Here is a 12,859-nt window from a genome sequence, read left to right on the forward strand (position 1 = left end):
TGTAACCTACGTGCGCTTATGCGTTCTGGATCTTATTGACTGCACTATAACTGAAAAGACACCTGTTGCTATTACAGAAAATGAAACCATATCAAATTAAAGTTGTTACGTGCATGTAGTACATAAGTACATACATATTTAAATATGAAGTATAGTGTTGATCGCATGAAATGAATATTTTATTGACAACTTTTAGGATTAAACTGGAGGAAGCTTGAGTTGGGCGGTGCGTTATGTTCGTCAATATGCAGGTAACAAGATGAGAAAAAGTGTGTGCCAAGTTTGAGGCGAACAGTATTTTCTGTATAGGCCTACTCATATGTCAGTGTAACACACACTGGAATTCAACCTTATCAATTTATGGGTGCAATTAACATTTGACATGCATAATTAACTTTTTATATTACAAAATACAACATTTTAAGTTTTGTATTTCTTGCATGACACATTGCTAACAGGTGAGCAATAGTTTTAAAGGTGTATTAACAAGACGCCAAAAATATTTTACTATTTTCGTTAAAAAGAACATTTGTTTAAAATAAAACACCACAAAGCATTTTTGGCATCTCGAAAGGTTCCCGAAACGTTCCGCGTGTACTCGTGTAATCTTTTCTTCCATTCAAGTTTGCAATTCTGTAATTTTATTATTTAAATGTGAAAACCTTGAGGTTTTTTGTTTAAACGATTTATTACCGCTCACCTCTATGCGCAGATATAGAGATATAACGTCACTTATTTTCCAGTGTTCTTCTCATATATTCGCCACAAAAGGCTTAAAGAGTAGAATTTGTATCTCACAGGCCAGGTGAAACTCAATTATACGTCGCCTGATCTCCAGGCCCCTATTATATGTCTTTTCAAGGACTGGATGTCTCCCTGTTAAGTTAATCCGAAAAGAAGTTTAATTGCAATTTTTGTCCCACGTTAGTTGCATATGTAGCAATTCCTTCAATACGACAGAGGAAAGCAAGCTACGCAGAGCTGGCCAAAGGCTTTGACAGGTTAGATTGTCCTGCCAGGAACCCGCATTTAGCTGGCGGACCCCCCGACGGCGTCGAGCTCAAGGCCTTTCACGAGACGTCTACAGGGTTCCTCAGCGTGCGAGAAAACGATTTAGGCACTGTTTCATTAGGCACTATTTGAACCTTTCAACTTGGGCCAAACTGAGGGGGGGGGGCATGCTGAAAATTGAGGGATTACGTAGGAGGGGTGATAGGAAATTAGCGAACGCTTAATTTAACTCGTGTTCAGTCAGAGTTTGGGATACATTCCTAATTGAGAGGGGAAGCAGGTGAAATTTTGGTCCCACGCAGGTCTTTCAGAGGGGGAATAAATGGCCTCCTTTCACATCTCGCTTCACGATCTTATATTATGGAGGGAAGCCACCTAATGAATATATATTGAATTTCTTATTAATCGAATTAGACTTCACCACTCGCAGGTGTGTGAGAGAAAGCCCGCCTGACAAAAGAGTTTGCAGCCGGTTCTGGACTGACTCCCATTTTTCAGATATCACATGGCTGAACCCGGACACTTGTTGCTATACAAATATCAGGCTCAAGCATTGAGTTTGCTCATGACGATTACCACGACATCTTTATTTTACTTCTACTTAAGCTCTGCAGTTAAAACCAACAATCTGTAGGTCAATTTCCTTCAATCTGCAATGAGTAATAGGCTTACATGGCATAACTTGCTTCTTTATTATTAAGTTACTGTAGTTAGTTAGCTCTGTAGGCTATAGAAAACTGCATTTTCCAGTTGTGTGTGTATATATATATATATATATATATATATATATATATATATATATATATATATATATATATAGCAAGTTTTTATTTTGAAAAGTCGTAAATAATTTACGAGGTGGCTATTTCGTGTGATATGGCACGTTTTTGTGCATAAACTTGTATGACTTCATCACGTGCAAATTCACACGTCTAAAGCCGAAGGGCGAGTTTCGCACACAAGGCTAAGGACATGTTTATTAATATTATGCCCTTACCCAAACCCTTATCTAAAGTTAACTAACCAGCAGAGTGTGTAAACATGATAGGAAGCTGTTGTGTGTGACATAAACAAGTAATTGTGGCTTCTTAGATGGAAACATGTCCAGCGACGTCATTGGCTGGTGTGAAAGTTGTAAGAATTCAAGCAAGTGCAGTTGCAGGATATCATACGAATTAGCCAAATTTAGAAAAGTCATAAGAATCCTGACTATTTCGCTGTGCTAGTGTGTTCCAACCTACAGTAGCCTATAGGCCTCTTGTACGGGCGTTGCAGTTCAGTACCAGACATATTAGAGAATCTGATGATGAAACCCAAATATTAAAATGAAACAAAGTACAAATCAGATATTCACAGATTAGGCCTATGCACTGTGGAGGCAAAATGGGCAATTACGCATGACAAAGAGCAATTAATAGAAGTCCCTTTAAAGCGCTTGCAGCTGCTTCCACCTTGAGAGAAGTGGGGCACTCTGGCAATGAATGCCTCCCAAACTTGTTTTGTCTTCATTCGCAGAAAGCGCAAACTGCAAAGTAGCTATGATGTTTAAAAACGCGGCTAATGTGACACCCTCATCGTGCATCGTTTGGGCTCGAGGGCAGGCAAGAGCTCTCTGAGTGCCCGTCCAAAACCGAATGTTTCAAAGATGATGGAACTGGGAATTCTAGACACGTGTCCCATCAGTGCTGTCCATTGTGACTTAATTTAGTGGGAACTCGGTCAGCACACAGTATGTCCTGAGCGCTTTTGTAAGGCTCTCTAGAATGGGCCCTTTCTGAGATGTGTCAGCTCCTCTTTAAGGCGTCCCATTGTTGCGCTCCTGAGCGTGCCCACTATAGTATTAAGTGTGCTTAGTGGCTTGGCTGGATTAGAATGTTTAGCCATTCTAAAAGGAGGTCAGCTCTGAATGAGATAATATATGATTATATTATATCCATCACACAATGTTAGAGGAGAGAAGAGAATATTATTCATTACTTTGGCAAACTTAGTCAGGTGGAAATAAGGGGAATCAGGGTCTCGTATAAGTGGTCCAGTGGCAGTTTAATATGGACCCCATGACCAAGTCAAAGGTACTAAACGGACAAATAACAAAGTCATTACCAAAATCTACATTATAGGCTTACTTTTTTCATTTTTCTGCGAAAAGTTGTGAAAACTGACATAAAATGAATTAAAGGATCTGAGGTTCAAGTCAGTTAGCTTGAAACAACTGAATGGTAGGCTGACAAAAACATAAACCTCTGTCACATGTGCGTGGAAGGGGAAGGAGAGAGATATCTGTAATTATTAATAAGTGGTGGTGTAGATTCGAGTCTGAGATTGATTCTTTGGATATGTTCTACAACGAAAACGTAGAATCTCAGACACCAGACAGCCATGAGCCACTTGCGTGTCGGTATTTACGAAGCACAGAGCAGGGGACGTATTCTGGACGGTCATATACTTTACTTGACAACTGTGAGAGAGGAGACGACGTGCCCTATGAGCTGTCTCTCTGCCAACAGTTCTCTGGACGGTCGCATTCACCAAACCATTTCCCCGGTAAAGACTTAAGCATCGATGACTACCGTCTGACCAATGAGCCGGGCCGGGGTGTTGAGGAGCATGGGGGACAGGTGGCCTTTCCATGGATGAGAGTTTCAAGATCTCAACCATGTCCACCGCCTACAGGTGTGTAAGTTACTAAATGGAGCGGCATTCTGTGTAATTATTTGGAGTATAAATAAATAAAATCTCTCTCTGTTTCCTCTGCTGATTGTTCTTAATTAACAGGGTTGGGAGGGTTACTTTTGTATTCCACTACAGATTACACAATACATGCTGTAAAATGTAATTTGTAATGTATTCCGTTAGATTACTCAAGAACAGTAACGTATTCTAAATACTTTGGATTACTTCTTCAGCACTGGTAGATTTTTTCACTTGTTTTGACTATAAAAACTCTGCCAGTACAGTAAGACAAAATACACATGTTAAAATACATTCTCTGAAAAACCTAAATATCTTATGCAGTGTTGTTTCTAAAACAAGATAAATCAAATTGATCTTGTTTTAAGAATTTTTAGATATTTCTACAGGAAAACAATAAAAAAAAAATTATCATCAAAAATAAGATTTTTGGCCTAATATCAAAGGTCTGACTAGAAAAAAGAAATTATGATCCAATGTGAATTTTCTTGATAAAAAAATGTAATCGTGCCTGGTAACATGCATGTAAAATGGCTAGAAACAGCATTTTAGTTTAGTGTAAAGCTGACAATTTACGCAAGGTTTATTTCTATTTCTTCTGCTCCAAACTTACTTCAAACTTACTTCTCTGTCTGCTCGTATGAATGTAACACTTCATAAGAAAGTGTTTCACCACTGTTCAAATGCACTTTGGATCACATAATTTATATGGATAAATGTTTTCCATCTGAAAGGACTAAATATTAAATGAAACAAATGACAATAAAATGCAAAGTAATCTCTTCAGTAATCAAAATACTTTTTGAATGTAACTGTATTCTAATTACCAATTATTTAAATTGTAACTGTAGTGGAATACAGTTACTTATATTTTGTATTTTAAATACGTAATCCCGTTACATGTATTTTGTTACTCCCCAACCCTGTTAATTAATTAGTAGATTTGAGGCCTGTGAGAAATAATCGGAGCAAATGCAGTAACAACTGTGTTATCATTGTAATTCAGTGCTTGAAGTGGGGCGGTAAGCAGCAGTATGCAGTACCTGCACTTCTATAATTTACTCTACAGAGTACCAGCAGTTTTTCTTGCGTACCACCACTTCTCAGAGTCTCCCAGTACGATGTAATGTCTTTATTTAATGTAAGTCAATGATTTGATGCAGCCTGCCAGTCACTTTTACTTGACCTTCCAAATTATTTTGATAAAATCGCTGTAAACATCCGAACACTCTGAGCAAAACTCAGTGGTGAGTTTAACAACACTCAACACGTGCAAGAGCATCGGCGCTCGTCAAGCTATCCATGGTCCAGTTTCAGAGGAGCATGCGTGTTTAAGCTTGTCTGGACATAGTTCAGTTTCACTCTTCTCCAAAACATGAACCAGCAACTTTTGGGTGAGCACATTTGATCATGTCTTATTCACTCAAATGTATTTATACAAATTTCTTAGCTGCTGGGTGCAGTCAAAACTACAGACTTAAAAAAAAGCTGTTACAGAAGTGGTCAGCTCATATGCACAACCTTTTTTCACAAGAGGCAAAATTATGATAAAAACCGAACCTTCAAATATCCTGACAGTGTTTGGTTCTACATTGTTCTCAATCCTGAACATCATCAAATCAGTTTGTTCACCATTTCTAATGATTATTTTCTGCAAAAGTATCTGGCTCCTGTGTGCAAATTAATGTGTGCATGAAAAGGAAGGCTCTCATTGAATGGAAGGACAATAAACATTTTAAAAAGGAAAAACAGACATAATGCTCTTTTTCAGTTTTAGGCTACATTTCTTTTGTGTAAAAAGATAGTTCTACATTAGATTGCCATTGTTCTCTTATGTGTGTTTATATTGACAAAGATACAGACTTTAGCAGATCTAAATATTCTTTCTCAGTTTTCATAAAAAAAATTATAAAAAATCTGATGGAAAAACATATTACAATTTGGTTCCAGAACAGACAAATGAAGTGGAAAAATGAGGTGTCAAAGAAACACAGTGGGTTGGAAAATCAAGAAAAAGAACACAAAAACATGCCAAAAACATGACTTCATTTAACTAAAAACATTGAATGGCAACTGAATGGAACCAGCATTTGAAAACAACGAGAATCCCTTTTCGATTTAAAATAATTCCACTTTCTCACATATTGTACTAATTATTTTATTACCAAAGAGTCTATCAAAGAGTTGGCATTAGAATTACTATTGTTGATAGTCATGCAACTGGTTATTTATCTTATCTAAATTTCATATGAATTGCCCTTTAGACCTGAAAAAATGTTCTAAATCAAAAGGGTCAGTGTATTCTATTATGATTTTTATCTTATGTTTACTTCTAAATTATTCTTACAATGTCATATAGATTGTATTTATAAATGAAATCATTTTTTAATTTCCATATTGTTAGCAAATGTAACAAAAACATAGTAGCCTATATTTAATACAGCTTATGTGTAAATTAACTTTGTGAATATGTGAACACACATTTTGTTTGGCGGTAATGACAAAAAAAGAAGCAGAAAAGGACATATAGGCTCAAACAAAAAGGGTTAGGTCTGATAATTTTGCATACACAGAGTTTTATGATCCAAGAGATTTCTTGACAAATATTCCACAAATATACAGTATAGCTTATATGAAAACTCTGAAACCTTCTGGATGGGATGACAGTGGGTTCCACTGTCCACACAGTCCTTGCGACCACGAGCTTCAGCACGCTGGACAGGACGTGTGTGAAAAAAGCACATCAATGCGCCCATGTGGTCTCGACAACTGACCATTTAAAGAGTATGTTATGCCTGATTCCTCAAAACTACTGGCTACTGTTCACCGAATCTGCGTGTTTTTAACCAATACACAGAAACAAATAGTGAGAGGTTTTTAGCTTTAAGAGGCTGAATCCTTGTATGCTGAACATACTTTTGTTTCCAAGTTACCCATGATGTAATCATAAAAATGCTAAAGGTTTTGGTGCATGTTCTGTTCTGTTTAAACTTAACATCACTGCTCCAAAACTAACTGTAGCTTCTGAAATGTGCAACAAAGCCTATTTTAGAAACAAAAACTGTATGCGAGCAGTAGGCTATAGGCTAGATGATGGTATTTGTACAGTAGCAGTTATTAACATTGAAATACTGCATATGATTTTTACAGACATTTTACAGAAGAACCCACATTTCTTTGCTTATTTTTCACAGTTAGTTGTTTCTGATGTTCTAGTAAGTTTCTGAACTTTAATGTCAAAGTTGCTCCAGTACAAAGTTGACAGTTATAGGACCCCCAATACTGGTTTAAATTGACATCGGAAGTCTTACTTGTTTACATTTGGAATAAGTTGATGTTACCACGCTGTAACATCTATGTACAGTATGTATAGCATATGGTAAACTTGGCAGGTAATCTTTTCTTGTCCATCCCTTTTCTGTGAACACCATGAAACATCATTAAGTTTCTCTAATATTACAATTAACCTGCAATTGTAGATAGGCTTCCAATAGTGTGGGCACGTTTTTGAAGTTTAGACCTACTTACTGTAAGACATTCAGTGATGTTAAAATGAAGATTGTCTCATCATTTACTCACCCTCATGCCATCCCAGATGTGTATGACTTTTTCTTCTGCTGAACACAAAGAAAGATTTTTAGAAGAATATCTCTGTTGGTCCATTCAATGCAAGTGAATGTGGCTGGAAATTTAAAGCTCCAAAAAGGACATAAAGGCAGCATAAAAGTAATCCATATGACTCCAGTGGTTTAATCCATGTCTTCTGAAGCGAGATTATAGGTGTGGGTGAGAAATAGATAAACATGTAAGTCTTTTTTTTTGTGTGTGTGTAAAGTCTCCCCGCTGCCCAGTAGGTGGTGATATGCACGAATAATGTGAATCACCAAAAAGTGGAGATTTATCGAAAAAAAAAAGGACTTAAATATTCATTTGTTTCTCACCCACAACTATTATATCACTTCTGAAGACATTTAACCACTGGAGTCGTATTGATTACTTTTATGCTGCCTATATGTGCTTTTTGGAGCTTCAAATTTCGTACAATGCAAAGTTCACTTGCATTGTACGAACCTAGATCTGAGATATTCTTCTAAAAATCTTCTTTTGTGTCCTGCAGAAGAAAGTTGTACACACCTGGAATGGCATAAAGGTGAATAAATGTTAAGAGAATTTTCATATTTGGCTGAAATGTCCCTATAACATCACTGAATCAACCTGAAGACATAAGGTTACACCAACAAAATTGATTTTGAGAAATAGCTAATTTTAAGGTAACTTTTACAATTTATGCACACACAATTCTATGTCAGAATGTCAAACCTCGAATCGTTGTTGTTATTGCACCCTTTATAAGTAGCTAATGATGTTAATAAGGTTTTGCTCTGATGTGGGTTGTACTTCGAGTCCATTTTTATTACTCTCAGGGGAGCGTAATTTCTAGTGAGGGATAGGTACTCCACCGATGGACTTATACGCCACCATGTGGTTGTATCTTTGAAGTCCTCTTTGCTCTCACTGAGATGGGGTGATTGAAGTGCTGATATCCCGTAGCTGACACAGAGTTTACTCCTCCTGTTCGCGCACTCCCATACCAGACATTCTTCTCAATTTTAATGAGGAATTCCGAACAGTCGCCTTTTAGTGAAATAATATGGAATAGCCGACAAACCGTCACCTTCTCCTATTTGTCTTCTCAATTAATCTATTCGTGAGAACAAACAGAATTTTGTCTTCAAAAGTGCCATAAAGTTACAGTATCCTTTTTTGGCGTTCATATGCAGTTATTTGGAGTATTTTGCTGTAGACCTGACTGATAAACAACTCATGCGTACTTGAAATGACTATAAGCCCGTTAATTGGAATACCTTAAAAAGTCATAGCGCAGAAATCTTATGGAGAAAAAAACGCCAGTGGAATTAGAGCTGCACACTTGCGTGTACTGATTGCCATTTGTTTGCTCACTTCAGTGCATTTTAATTATTCCATGCTAAACCACCGATCAAGGTATCCTGTGATATTTCTGAAGACTCCGACTAGTTTTAGTCTCAGAGATTAGTGTCCTTTGTTTCCAGAACAAGGGACTCTGTTGTTCTGAGCGCCCGGGCGGCACGAACATGTGGAAATAATTGTACCGCGCGACTGGAGATGTGTGTTTCTCTGCGAGGGTGCGGGCTCCTCTGGGGCGGCTGCAGAAAGAACGGAGAGGGCTAGAGGGGGGCCAAGCCTACCCCGGGGCTTCGCTCGCCACATACGGGGTCAGTCGTCCTCGCAAAGAGCTGTGAATCACCGTGTGCAGAGGCACGTTGTGTAATTCATAATGAGCCATTATCTGCAAGTTGGTACTTCTTAGAGAGAGGCTAAAGGGTAAAAACAAGAACAGAGGGAGTTCCGTCTTTAAGGAAAAATTTCACATCTTCCAGATGGGCTATCATCACATGCAGTCAGTGCAAGTGATCGCACAACTCCATATAAAGCTCATTTTAAATTAATCGTAATGTCTTAAATGTTATTTATAAGAAAGAAAGAAAGAAAGAAAGAAAGAAAGAAAGAAAGAAAGAAAGGAAAAGACAAAGAGAGAGAGAGACGGATACTAAGAATGAATTGGTTTCTTATGTTAGAGCGCCCCCTGCAAGCGTCACTACATGCGGTGTACGGGCCCCTAATTTTGCCATTATGTCTGCTAAATGGCCCGCTTCACAGTCAGACTGCTCTCTTTTCACCAAATTAAACTTTCTTATCGGAAAAGCTCAGGCAGGCATTAATCATTTGTTATCTGTAAACTTCTTGATCTAACATTAGAAATTTCAAAACAAACACCGAAAAATGTAAATGTTGCAGAAATTCTTGTTGGCACAGGACAGTCATTTCTGAAGATGAACACAAATGAATGGGTCAAAAAAATTGCCGAAACAATTTAAACATTTAAAGTTAAGTCCTGAAGTGCAATCGTCTAAAAGCTGAACATGAAGAGAGCGCAATGACAACGTTGAACGAGTTGCTGAATGTTCCCAATTCTTTGATTTCTTTCCAACTTGGGCTAAGCCTCTATAAAAAACAAAACAAAAACAAAACACTTTTAATGGGTCACTTGATTTCATTGTCCCCACAAAAAAGATCCCCTTATTCAAAAAGGGCCCCCTTTTGCACTTACAAAAACACATGGTCCTTCCCTACTCAACATCTTTTCATGCACCTCCTTCTGAAATGCAGTGCACGGAGAAATCGGACTCCTCTTTGGATCTGCAGTGTGACTCTTATTTTGAAAGACGCCCGGGGCAGAGGGAGAGGAGGGACTTTTCCTGAGAGTTATTTACTTTGAGCCAGATGATTAGTTCTCTGGGAAGGATGGACTGTAACATTGAATCAATTACAGGTCGCTGTTGCAGAGGCGCATTTGTGTGAGCGGCCGTAGTGCGGGACGGAGGAGCACAGCACAAGGGAGTGGATTACTACTGCTTTTTAACTGAGGACCCTTGGGCTGATTTGAGCATTTAACAAGAGCTTTGCCATTCATTTAGCCTATTCTTTCGTTAAAGAGAACAAACAAAAGGATTAAGGACAGGTATTGTATGTTTAAATTGGTTTAGTTAGGAGAATTTGTTTTCTACAGACGTTTTGAAACATCTAAACTTTTGGGTATAGGCAATTATGTCACACACTAATGGAACAGACTAATTTAGAATGGACTTTTTGACAATTTTGACTAATTGCGTTGTTAATTAAATTAGTTGTAGTAACTATTTCTGAAACGATCAGTAAAAAGACACACACAAAAAAAGCACAGAACCTGGATTTTAGAATTCAGAGCCATGAACAAGCAAAATACTTTTACTTTCAAATTATGATTTTTCCTTCACAATGGACACATAGTATTTTTCATAGGAAATTTTTTTGTTTGTTTGTTTTTTATTATTATTTTTTATTTTTATTTATTTTTTATTTTTTTTGCATAACGTGTTTTTTCGGCACTTTTACTTCGAACGGGATTATTGCCTTCACTGTTTTCCCCAGGGAACCACAATGTCACCCGTAAAGTCAAAGCCTGGTTGTTCTGGATCTCAGTTTGAGCCCATGCAGGCGCGCAGCTGGGGGTGTCCCATACAGTGGAGTGGCGCAGCTCTGGCATCTAATGGCAAACACATTTCAAGACGGGATTTCGACATGTTTGCTCCCCAATACTTGAATAGGATGCTCATGATGACCATACTGGAATACCGTACATGTTGGATTAGTTTGCAGGACGGACACTTATTTTATTATTTTATTTTGGGGCGATGGAGTCAAATCACATTTGAGAAGTTTATAGAAAAACTTTTTTGGCGCATTCTGCAATCAAGACTGATTCGACTATGCGAATTTAAGGGCACGCCGAACCAACATTCAGAATGGGCCAATCTTCTCTCACATCTGGATTAATTTACTATAATTTAGGTACCCGGGAGACCGTGTTGCTTTACGCGGACTCATAAATCAAAGGTTGGATTGGTGCACAAACTTTGGACGGTGCGACAAAGAAAACTGATGGTTTTTGTTGTTGTTGTTGTTTTCAAACCCAATTTTTTTTTATTTCATTTCCTCCCCATGCAATGATCACAGCTGCGCCCAGATATTTCACAATCTGTAGACCAGTTTTTTTTTTCTATTCCCATGTACATCTTGGCTTCTTTTTTTTTTTTTTTTTTTTTTTTTTTTTTTTTTTGCTCATGGGTTCGCGTAAAGTTACAGGGTGTTGGAGGACACCCCTCGCTCAGCTGTTGCACGAAAGTGTCAAGCGCAGCCGATCACTTGTGTTGGGCAGCCAGTTGCGCATCTGTGTGCGGGCGTCTGGCGACGGGGGTGCGCGGTGGCGCAAAACTCGCGACTAACCTTTATTGCATTGGGTTGAAAACACAGCTGGACAGACCGATGAGTGTTACCAAGAAGCGCACCTTTTGAAAGATTGTTTTTACAGAAATTATCTCAGGCATGGATTCCCACGGCAATGCAATGGATTCTCAAACTGCGGGACAGAGAGGGGTCGAGTAATTACAGTCTTACTCCACACCCCCTGATTCACCGAGGGTAATTAACTTGAGAGGGTTGAGACGAGCAAATGGCAGATCTCCAGTCTTCTTTGGACTTTAAAAACAGAGATTAGGGTTTTATTTTCTTGCCTTTTTTTTTTTTTTCTTCCTTTTTTTAATTTTTTTTTTTTTATTTACTAGGGTCTGACAACACTTTGAAGTAGAACTTGCGGTACAAACTATTCAAAGCAAATTAGAAATGCCCTCCATAATTTTGTCATTTTATCATAGAGAGGGGAAAAAAACTGTTGCATACCTTCAGAATAATTAAGCTTTGCAATAAGATGACCACTTTAGAGTGAGTGGCATTGCCTGTCTGCTGAAGCGCTGATGGAACCCAGGGGTCCGAGGATCAGACAGACAGAGATAAAACACAGATGTGCGGAATGTCTGATTAGAAACACCGCAGTGAGCTCCAAGACAAGCGTTTAAACTAGCGACCGAGCTCTTTAAATAACGAGAATAAATTTACCGGAATATAACAGCGACTGTGTGGTTGGCTTGCGATTTAATTTAGACACGTAGAGACAACATTAAGACGTTAAAATAAATAAATCCATTAAAGATTGGTAAACTTTTAAAAATTCCTGCTCAAATTCAAATAGCGCGGGTCAGCATTAGGCTATAAATAGGCGTAAAAATGATGGTGTCCGAATGAGCTCTTACATCTTATTCTTTGCTGTAGTCTTCTGTTTTTGGATTCTAAAAAAGTTCAAATTGTAGGCTGATGTAAGCTATATTAAAACACACACACACACACACACACACACACACCCCCCCCCCCCCCCCCCCACACACACACACACACACCATCTTTTCGACATTTAGATCACACTCACAGCGGTGGTCAGTGTGCTTCGCGATAATATTTACTGTGTCTCCACCTGGTGGTCAAAGAAAGCTGAACCACGTGTTGCAACTAACTTAGCGTTCCCCTGACAAAGGCTGGCGTCAATTAACTGATTGAACAGCGTATAACGTCTTCAAAGACCTGTCTTGGCACTGAACCTTTCCAAAACATTCTGCTGCCGATGATTCAGTGGTCTCTTCAGACTATATGACCTATTACTGGATAAAGGTTAATTTTTGTACAA

General features: G+C 38.3%; 1 protein-coding gene across 1 annotated transcript in view; it reads left to right on the plus strand.

Annotated features, from left to right (window-relative positions):
* The first annotated feature begins 10,060 nt into the window (after positions 1-10,060).
* LOC127416231 (platelet-derived growth factor receptor alpha-like) overlaps positions 10,061-12,859 on the plus strand; it is a 29,638-nt gene continuing 26,839 nt past the window's right edge. Inside the window, exon 1 of the mRNA XM_051655466.1 lies at positions 10,061-10,264. The gene's annotated coding sequence lies outside the window, so the exon portion shown is untranslated. The remainder of the gene's footprint in view (positions 10,265-12,859) is intronic.

The sequence above is a fragment of the Myxocyprinus asiaticus genome, chromosome 25 (assembly GCF_019703515.2).
Source record: "Myxocyprinus asiaticus isolate MX2 ecotype Aquarium Trade chromosome 25, UBuf_Myxa_2, whole genome shotgun sequence".
NCBI classification, from domain to species: domain Eukaryota; kingdom Metazoa; phylum Chordata; class Actinopteri; order Cypriniformes; family Catostomidae; genus Myxocyprinus; species Myxocyprinus asiaticus.